This window comes from Neopelma chrysocephalum, unplaced genomic scaffold (assembly GCF_003984885.1).
Source record: "Neopelma chrysocephalum unplaced genomic scaffold, ASM398488v2 Primary Assembly neopelma1_24, whole genome shotgun sequence".
NCBI lineage: Eukaryota > Metazoa > Chordata > Aves > Passeriformes > Pipridae > Neopelma > Neopelma chrysocephalum.
This window is the reverse complement of record NW_020897693.1, coordinates 46,423,701-46,434,888: the sequence shown is the minus strand read 5'-3', so window position 1 is coordinate 46,434,888 and position 11,188 is coordinate 46,423,701. Positions and strand designations below refer to the sequence as shown.

The 11,188-nt window shown below is 37.5% G+C and overlaps 1 long non-coding RNA gene across 1 annotated transcript; it reads left to right on the top strand.

The window, feature by feature from the left end:
* The first annotated feature begins 1,580 nt into the window (after nt 1-1,580).
* On the top strand, nt 1,581-10,785 carry LOC113963142. Its single transcript, XR_003532655.1, has 3 exons — nt 1,581-1,657; nt 7,201-7,337; nt 10,677-10,785. It is a non-coding gene; the product is annotated as an uncharacterized LOC113963142 (long non-coding RNA).
* Nucleotides 10,786-11,188: the final 403 nt, after the last annotated feature.

Below are 11,188 nucleotides of genomic sequence, written 5' to 3'. Positions count from 1 at the left end.
TTCCATTACCTTTTGTTTCAGTCTTTTAATTGCTTTGCAGTTCATCAGGTTTTGTAAGGGTTTGGGAAAATATGAATCATTTGTGGGTAAAGTTTTGAAAGGCACTGTAATCAGATACAAAGTCCAGTTACAGGTTATATTCTGCATTCTCTTGCCCAGATTCAGGAAAACGCTTTAACATGTGCTCGAGTCTATCCTTGTTAAGAAATGCAAGTAGATTCTTAAACATAATTGTCTAAGTGGGACTTTGATCTCAATAAAAGTTAAGCAAAAGTTCATCTTCGTTCCTGAATAGGGAGATCTTTTCAAATTGTGTCTTTTATATATTATCAGTTCTCTAAGATGTAAAATTCAAGACTGTTCTAAAAAGACTATTCATCACTGCGTTATGGTTATCTCTGAAGTGATTGTGCTATTTATCTTACCCAGGATTTGTCATTTACATTTAAAACTGGAGTGAGTTTAGTGGAGGGCCACCAAGATAGTCATGGGTTGAAGGATTTGCCTCAGGAGGAGAAGCTGAGCCTTGTTCAACATGGAGAAGATATGGTTTTTGGGGGACCTAGAGCCAGGCTATTCATGGTGCTGTGTGATGGGATGACAAGAGATAGCGAACTGATGTTGAAACAAGACAAGGTCGAGCTGGATTTAAGGAAAAACCTTTTTACACTGTGGTCAGTCAACCATCAAAACAGAGAAGTTGTGCAGTCCTTGAAGGTTTTCAAGACCAAGCTGCATACGAACAAGTTGGTCATATCTCATAGCTGACCCTGCTTTCAGATGGAGGCTGGACTGAATGAACTTCAGGGGTACTTTCCAACATAAGTTATTCTGTGATCTTTTGATCCTATTCTTTTTTTTTTTTCTATTGCTTATGGTTCTAGTATGTTCTCAGTCTCTCTTTGGGGTCATACATTTTTTTTTCTAATAACATATATTCAATTGTTTTTCTGAAAGGAGAAGTGAGAGATACCGAAAACCAAGTGCTAGAATTCCTTGGACTTCCATGGGACAAGTGCAAACCATATTTCTTCCTTTTGAATTTTTTTTATTTCTCACTACCTTCTCCTCTTAGCATACCAATTTAATTGTCAGTAGTTCATAAATTAGCTATATAATTCTTTTATAATCTGTGGATTTGTATGTCCTCCTTCTGGTTTATATTTTTTTTTCTAGCTGTTTTATTAAGTACTTGTTATAAATAAATGTACCAGAAAGATTCTGCTGCTCTAGTTGCTCAGGCATATTTTCCCTAGTTTTCTTGTTAAAGACTAATTTTTTCAATTATTCCTGTATTTTTTTATTTTTTTCTCTTTAATCTTTTGTCAATTTGAGTAATATTTTACAGAATCACAGATCAGAGAATGGTTGGGGTTAGAAGGGACCTCTGGAGGTCATCTGATCCCACACCCTTGTTCAAGCAGGGCTGCTGGGAGAGAGTTGCCCAGATCCATCTCCAGATGGCTTTTGAATATGTTCACAGATGGAGACTCCAAGCCTCTCTGAGAAACCTCTGCCATTGCTCAGTCATCCTCATAGGAAAAAGTTTTTCAGATGGAAACTTCCAGGTTTCAGTTGACGCCCATTGCCTCTTGTCCTATTCACTGGGCACCACTGAAAAGAGCATGGCTCCACCTTCTGTACACCTTCCCTTCAGGTGTTTATTCACACTAAGAACCTTCTTTTCTCCAGGTTATAAAGTCCCAGCTCTCTCAGCCTTTCATCATGTGAGGTGCTCTAGTCCCTTAATCGTCTTAGTGGCCCTTTGCAGGACCCTCACCGGGGTATCTCTATGTCTCGCTTTGTACAGAACAGTGCAGCAGGTGTGGCCTTACCAGTGCTGAGTAGAGGGGAAGGATCACATTCCTTGACCTGCTCACAACATTCCTCCTAATGTAGTCTGGGATAACTTTGGCCGCCTTCGCAGCAAGGGCACACTGCTGGCTCATGTTCAACTTGGTGTCCGCCAGGACCCCACCTTCTTTTCTGCCAGGCTGCCTTCCAGCTGGTCCTCTCCCAGCATTTTTTAGTGCATGGGGTTATTTTAAGACCTTTTTATTTCGTATGTTACAGAGAGCCTGCAAGGGTAAAGACTGGCAGCTGAAGAAATCTGAAAACAGGTAGTTACTTAATACAATCTATTCATATGCCTGGAGCTTTAGCTGGGCTGTATGCAGAATTACGGATTGACTGAGCAGCTGAAGCCTACCTTTTCAGATCATGGTCCAGTGCAGTTACTACAAAAAACTTTAAAATGGATATAAATTCCTCTATTACAATTAGGGGTTTTTTTCAGTATTTTTCCTCATCTTTCAGAGTAAGTTTTAGTTTCAGCCTGGGTGTGTCTGGGGCAGGACACTTCTGTTTTGTTTCAGTATCCCCTACATATGAACTTCTTCTAGGATGTTTCAGGGACTGTTAATCAACAGGGACATACTCTACCCAGAAAATTTAATCTATGAAGAGATACTACTAAACAGATATTGTTTCTACACAAAAGATATTAAGAATTCTTCAAAGGTAGATTTTGTGGTGTTGTCAACTGATGGCATGCAATGGACAAACAAATTCTGATTTGGTCAGGCAATTAACTTGTTTGTTTCTCAAAAAAAAAAAGATAATTTGTAAAAGAAAGTCATCCCAAGTAGGAACAAAAAAGACAAATTCTTGAACATCTTCAGAAAAAAAAAGATTCAGTGTATTACTACTTCAAGTTGTTTGAATTGTAGTGTTTGGCTAAAATAAAGAAATTCAATTAAACACTTGTAATTTTTTGTAATGTGAAAATTTGAACCTTTCTTTTCCAGAAATGTCTGATTGAAATATATCTACATTTTAGAAGTGTTTTCCACCTTCTCAAGGAAAGCTTAAATTTAATTTAATTCCTTTTAGGAAGGGATTCAATGGAAATGAATCCCTACTGGAGAGTTACTTGATGCATTTTTAGCACTTTGTGCAATTAATTTAACTAAAATACCTCAGTATTCTTTCTATGAGAAAGAGAGTTATACAGTTTATAGACCTCATACAGTGTGAGGACAATTAGTTTGTATTTCTTAAGCAGTGTAATGACAGAAAAGATCAATTCTCAAGTGGAATTATAAAAAATACTGTGATGGTCTAAAAGATACCAACTTTCAATGAAATTAAAAGGCACTGTTAGGAATACTCTGAATCACTGATATAAATTAATAGTTTCATTAAATCATTAAAATCTTCATAGACTTTGTTGTCCAGAGTTACATCAGGTGGCTGCTATGTACAAAAATGTGTACACACCTTCTTTTCCTGACTTAGAAATAGCTTTTAATTTCATCTGTCTCTTTACCAATTAGCCTTTTGGGACTGCAAGATGCTTCTATACTTTGCCTCAAACAACTTCAGTTTTGACTATCCTAAATAATTTCAGGTCATCAGCAAAATGTATAAAGTTTCTGTTTACTCTGTGTTTGAGATCACTTAGGAGCACCCTGAACAGCAGAGATTCTAGTAGGGATCTTGTAACACCTTGTGAACAATCTTCTTCCCCTTTGACAACTGACCATTCATTCCTTCTTTTCTCTCCTAACTTGAAAAAAAGCTAACAATGCTCAAGAGGACCATTCCTCTTGTGCCATAGTAGCTTCTTTCTTTTAAAGGCCTGTGAATTTTCCCAAAGCTTCATGGAAATCCAAGACACATGCACCAGACTATCCAAATGTAGAATTGCAACACTGCGGTTACCAGATCATCTTGTCCACATGTTCCTTTAGACAAGCCTAGTACATTTTTGAGACATGACTTCCATCTGCAAATCTGCATTGATTCTTCCCCAGTTAAAATCTCTGTTGCAGCTGTAACTCCCATTATATTGCCATGCTGGGGCAGGCTTGTTGAAATATGTGGTCTTTATCTTCTAAATTATTTGAATACTTACCCTTCGATTCCCCCAAGTAGTATTTTGCTTTTTTTTTTTCATAAATGATATTGAGGGGACATTTTATGGAAAAAGAAGGTAAGAGTGAACAAAATACCATGTATTTTTCTGACTAAATCATTACCAGTTCTTCATTAAAGAATGCTTATAAAGAAAACCAAATTCCAGAAGTTTATTTTATTGAAGAAAAAAACCCCAAGCCAAAACAAAAAATCCTTCAAGGTTAAGTTCCTGATTCTGTACTAATTAGTTACTAACCTGTAACTAATTAAATGTGATTTTCTTTTTGAGCTCTCCAATATTACTTTCTGTGTTTTGATTTTCATATACATATGTAGGCAACTTTTATAGAAAGTGAATTAATCTAGGCTTTGGCTTTTGTTCAGCTATGTCTGGCATATACAAATCTGAGATCTGTAATAGAAGAGACTGTTTTAGAGACATGCACATTCACATCAGTATCACGTTTCTAAATTTCATAACAGTCTTCATTTTCAGGCCTTTGTATGTGGAAGATTTCCCTATTGTGTCAGTTGGCTTTTCTGCCTGTGAAGCACTGAATAAAGCATTGGTAAATTCAGACAAAAATTGCCTCTGCTGTTGACAGTGTCTGCTGTTGAAAATGTAACAACAAGCAACTCAATTCTGATTTTCAGCTTGCTTTAAACTTACAGAAATGGTGTAACTGCCACCTGTTTCTAATTATTCCTGAAAAGCCAGTAAGAGGTAGTATGAAGGGTCACTCAGGAGTATGATTCACAGTAACCTGGAAGCTTTAGCTATTGATCTTTGACTGATGACATCCTCTTTGCTAAGCCTGATGTGTGCTGCCCAGACCACAGGTTGTTTGTAGTGTCTGTTGCATTGTGTCCTGTCCAAGGCACAAAATCACAGTGATGGGGGTTCAGAGAGGGTGAGGATATTCTTTTTCTTTGAAGTAGTACAAAATAAGGAAACAGAAGGGGCTTAAGGAAGTGCTTCTTTGGTATTGATAGCTTCTGTAAAAAATTGAAATCTCTGCAGCTGATCAATGGCGTCAGCAGTTACCAAATATCTGAGCCGATCGCTGCTACACTTTATGACAAATGTTCAAAACTGGATGACATATTTAAATAGGTTCCTGAATCTATAATGATAATGAGTTGATAGATAATGTGATGTTTAGCCAAGTTGTACCTCATAGCCATTCACTGAGATTTGTGGATATCGGTCACTGAGGTGTAACAACTTTATTGAGACTAGGAAGACCAAACATGGATTTAAAAGTTTAACATTAGGATAATAACTGTGCTAGTATTTTGGCCCTATTTCCTAGAAATTTTTCTTTTTCATCTTAAAAAAACACCCACAAAGAGTAAAGCAATTTTTAAACATCTTGGCTGCTAGTTACAGCATCTTAGAATCATAGAATCATAGAATGGTTTGGGTTGGAAGGGACCTTAAAGCTCATCTAGTTCCAAACCCCCTGCCACCTTCCACTGTACCAAGTTGCTCCAAGGCCTATTCAACGTGGCCTCGAACACTTCCAGGGATGGTGCACCCACAGCTTCTCTGGGCAGCCTATTCCTGTGTTTCACTACCCTCTGGGTAAGGAATGTCTTCCTTATATCTAATCTAAATCTCTCCTCTATTAGTTTAAAACCATTCCCCCACGTCTGTCACTGTCTGTGTAAAAAGTTGCTCTCCCTACTTTTTATAAGACCCCTTTAGGTACTAGAAGGCCACAATGTATTCTCCCTGGAGCCTTCCCTTCTCCAGACTGAACATCCCCAACTCTCGCAGCCTGTCTCGGTAGGAAAGGTGCTTCAGCCTTCTGATCAGTTTTGTGGCCCTTCTCTGGACTCGCTCTAACAGGTCCATGTCTATCTTGTGCTGAGGACCCCAGAGCTGGACACGGTGCTCCAGGTGGGGTCTCACAAGGGCAGAGTAGAGGGGCAGAACCACCTCCCTTAACGTGCTTGCCATGCTGCTTTTGATGCAGCCCAGGAGTTACAGAATCCTCGAAAAGTTTAGTATTGGTACACTAAAAAAATTGGTCAAGGTTTCTTAAAGACACATAGAATAGAAGAAAAATCCTACTAAAATGAAAGGCAAGTTTATTGCTTTGCCACACTTGTGGGTATGAGGCAGTGAGACAGAAAAGCTCTATAGAAGCTGGATGTAAAATGAGCAGTTTCAGTATGATTGTGTTTTATTTTATGTTACCAAATAAATACATCTATAAGTGTGTATAAAATCCCTCACCCAACTCTGATTCTTGAGGAGTCTTGATCACTCGTAGCTTCCTGGCTTACTGCATTAATGCTAGTATTTAATATGGATTCTTTTCTATTTCACTTAACACTGTTCTCGCCTTTTCTTAAGTAAATCTCACTCATCCTACCTCCATTTCTCAATGATGTGTTTATTTTCACAGTTCTCTCAACCATCTCTTGCACAGGCAAGCTCACTGACCATTTTTCAGTAACTTTTGAGACCCAAGTGTACTTTTCTTCACATGATCAGCTGGTAATTTGAAATCTAGGTCTCTTTGTCCTCTTGTTTCCTGGCAGCTTTTTCCAGAGACTATCATGGGGCAGCCTGTCATCCTCGAGTGCTTCATGCAAGAAGTTGATCTCTACAGAATTCAGATAACTGTTGTCTTTAGGAATCTTCTTTATTGAATGCCCATTGTGCAGTGTTATGTGCTTACCTTAAGGTATATTTACTCAGTGTGTCACATGAGCATCTGCAGAGCAGATAACAGCAATTTGTGGAACTTCAGTCCTGGGCTGCAAACAACTCTTTCATAATACAAGCTGCCTCATCCCTCGTGCTCAAGAAAGAGGAGGAAGCATTGAAACATACAATGAAAATGAACTGATAACTTTACTATAGCTTAGTAATGTTGATTTTTTTTTCTAATTAAAATGGAAAGTTCTTCAAACAGTAGAATAAAGATTTATATTTTTATTATCAGGGATGGTATTTAATCTACAGCTCCTAAAGATAACCATCTCCTCTCTTAAAATGCTTGTTTGGATATCACTGCAAGGAGCAGGCATGAATTCTCCCCTTCCTATATTCACTGTTACACTAGGGAATTCTGTGCTGCCTCTGACATAGCAGACACATGGCACTGCTGGTATTCAGGTATGATGAATTATGTCTCAGACCTGATGTTTCTCTGTTAGTTTAACAGTAGGGCATACAATTTTTTTTTAAGTATAAACCCTAATGAAACTTTTATATAAAGAAAGCTCTCAAAGGGTCATAGGCTTAATGTCCCTTCATCCTTTTTACAGGAAGAAAAATGACTAAAACTTGAAGTCAGTCTCTGGCATGCTTGAATACCATATGCCTGCACTATTGAGAGACTGGAGCAGAGTATCTGGAGAAAGATGAGAGAGTGTGGGTGGCAATAGAAAAAACAACCACGACTGTAAGTTAGCAAGATAATATCCTTACTTTCTTCTGTGGGTCTCAAGAGTGATTAAAAAAACATTGGTGTTTTAAAAATATTGCTGAGGACTACAGTGTGACTCATAATGCTTCAGAGAATGGAATTCTTGGAAGTTTCACTGTAATGCCAGATTTTAGAATGGAGGGCAGCAGAGCTGCAGAGAAGTAACATGAGGCTATGTTGACGGAGAAAACATCTCTGAGGAAATGCAGGCGAGAGGGAAAGAAAGGAAAGAGAATGGGCCTGAGGAGATATGACAAGACAATTATTTATACTGAGAACTGTTGCTTGCACTGATGGGAGTGTTTCACTGCTTTTTGAGGTTTTATTGGCCAGCACGCCTGCCTACACAATTCTTGGTCATATGCACAGCAGGGAGAGATAAGTAACCATGTTGACCAGTGAGACAATGAAAGGAGTTACACACAAGTCCAAAAGCCCAAAGCCCATTCTAGAGCTGACCTGAAAGTTTTGAGTAAAACTTTACTTTTTTTTTTTTAAAGTTTGGCTTGAGTTTTTTTTTGTTGTTGTTTGTTTTGTTTTTTTTTTGTTTGTTTGTGTTTTGGGTTTTTTTTGTGGGGTTTTGTTTGGAGTTTGTGCAAATTTCTGGTAAATTCAGCTGTTTTATGAGGGAATGTATTGGCTAAATGTTGGGAAGCTTTCTCAAGTCAGAATAGACTTTCTGGTCAGAATAAAATAAAGAAGAATGATGATCATCTGGAATTAAACAGTAGCCTCACAGTTATGGCATGTACCTGATATTTTGCTTGATACTGTAACACAGCTGAGTTATATCCTGAGTAAGTAGCTTTGCTAGGAAAGTGAGCAATCTTCCTCCCACCATCCCCCACAAGTGCTGATCAGTACTTCTTCCCCTAAAGTTCCAAGAAAACAGTTTGTGTATTTCACATTGTCCAGGATATGAATTTTCCAGGTTCAGATCCATGGACATGGGCTGGTCTTGTACCAGAACATCCTCCTTTAAGTGATTGTCCTATCTGGCAGCTGAGGTAGGATTGATTTCTCTCTATTGCTTACAGGGGAAAAGGTATTGTTTATACTGGAAGCCTCAATGCTGAAATCTGGGCTTTTTTATTATTACTTTTAAGAGCATTCTTAGTATCCAAGTTTTTCCTATAAACTATAGTTTATGCATATTATTAATTAAAACGTTGGTTCAGAATTCTGAAAATGTGTTGATGGCTTAAATGTGGATAATGCTGCTGTCTAGATAGAAACTTCATATATCTTTTAAACATTTAATGATTATTCATCTGATAATTTACATCTGAGAAATGCCATGACTTGATATTTCGTATTTCCTCTCTGAAAAAAAAAAAAGTCATATAATCAGCAGGGGAGCAAATATGACACCATTCATGTAAGTGATGGTTATATACCACAGTTAAATAAATATCCTAAGTGAACAATTAGTTGATACATTCTTGACTGAAATTTGTTCATGTAATTTGATCAATGAAGTGTGTGGCTAAAGAATAAATTAACAGATCATAACCAGTTCCTGAACAATTCATGAACAGGAAGAAAGACTACAGAACAGGGAATATGAATGATGTGTATTTTATTTCCCTTGCATAACAGGAAAATGTAGATTTTTGAGTTGGCCAAAATGGAAAATGAAACTTTAAACTTTTTTATTTTTATTTTTTTTTTGAAAATTAAATCTAGTATTTAGAAATGAAACATCTTAAATGAAAAACGTGATCTATTATGAAAATGAGCATAGAGTTTTCTGTTTCTATTTTTAATGTTTTTATGTTATATTGAATTCTTGCTGAAATAATTTTGCAGTTTTCAGAGGGACAACACAGATTTTAACCAGATTGAAATGCCAACATGGGTGGATAAAAAATTCAATCAAAAATTTGTCCAGCTTTCCTGGGCTTATGATCTACCAATTCCTTCATTTCCCAAAGCAATGAACAGAGAAATGTTTATTTGTTATGGGGTTAGTGCAACTAGTTTTCTCTCATCCAGTAGATTTCATAGTAAGTGAAGTACACAGCTAGGCTGTTATGATCTCAGAGTCAGCAGTAAAATCTGCAATGCATGATGATAGTAGGTTCTCAAATAAACAGGACTTTGGACAAAATGAAAAAATGCACCAAAAATTTGAGTAAACAACTGCAAGACAATCTGCATCTTCTCAATTTGTGTAGGAGATAAGTCAGAGCTGGGAAACATTTTCTGATATGCCCATTAATGGATGCACAAGTCATCCAATCACTCAGGAGCTAATACTGCACTTTTCTGTTCTGTGCATAAAAAATGTCATGCCAAATGACTCTGAGTGGTATCCATAATGATGAATTTACAGCCATCAGTAAGGAGCCTTCTTCAATTGTCTGCATTAAAGCAGCAGATGATGATGATCCCATCCAGTGATGCTTTTCCTTGGCCTTATTAAAAAGAGCAGCATACAAGGCAATCATACCCTTGGGTGTCTTTTGACTTGCTCAAAAGTATGGCTTAAGTGTTGATTTCTTTTCCAAAAAACCCTAAATTCCATTTTGCAATGATGACACATCCATGCCTAAAAACGAATGACTTGGGCATTACAATGAATGCCCTGATTGGTCACCTGCTATTAAAAATAGTACCGGGTTTCACAGACAATATTTAGCAGGGCATATCTGTCAACTGTCAGTGCTATGCATGGGAAATAGATAACCATCTCCCTCTTGTCACTGTCCCACAGTTTGGGCCTTGTCCCATGCATTTGTAACACAGTGCTGCAGTCTCTCCCAGAGACCCCATAGAGTCAGTGGCTTCTTCCCCATTGTCTGGCCCATGAGCCACTGTCTTACTGCATTGAGCAAGAGAAGCTTGACAGATCTAGAAAGGAATTGTGAGTCAGCAGGCACGTTCAGTAGCTCCAAAGACAAAATAAAATCTGATATGCCTTTTTGTCAAGTCTCTTTTCTAGGGATTAGATTTGTTAACCAGATAAAAAATTCCAGGGTGAGTTCATAGTAACACAGAATATGTGGTAAGAGACAAAGGAGATCTTTCCAGTTTCCGGCAGTGTCTGCAGGAGGGATTAATATGCATCTCTCTGATAGGTTCCTATCCAACTTTAGAAAACACAGATGCATTTCTATGGTACATACCAATTTGTTTCAGTTCTACTGGCAAATCATTACAGAGTTCCTCCAAACCTGTCTTTGTGTTCATGAGAATGCAGTTGAAGACTTTAAGGTTCAGCCAGTAAAAAAAAAAAAGCAAAAACAAAAAGCAAGATCCATGACGTTTCTTCCTCAATCTGCTCTTTTTCTTCCTTTCTGTTCCTCCCAATAGATAATTTCTGGAAATTATTTCAGCTGAATGAATCCAGTGAAGACATCTTGTGGGAATAGGAGAGGTCTTGCAGGTCAGTTTTGGGGAACAGTTCCAAATTCTTCTGTTGGTTTTGCTTACCAGACCTTTGCTCTAATCAGGTAGATAGAACTATTGACTCAGTTTGATGTTGTGGTACATTATTTTGTATCAGAGATACATCACAACTGAATCTGCATGAACATCAAAAAGACAAGAGCTCAGCATAATCATTCCAGTGGTATGCCTTCTAGATAAGTCAATATACAGTGAAAAGGAAAGATTAAATGAAATAGAGGGAAGAAGACAACTGAGTTCTGTATTTTCTGTTTCCCCAGAACTGTTCATTACTCACTGACATACGTGCAGTGGATGTTTCACTTTTGAGTAAGAAGAAATAGAAATGAACTTGTTAATTTGTTTAAATTTTTGTATAATTATCACTTTTTAAATTAACTATTTTATTCTATAAAATGCATAACTCCCTGCCTCTC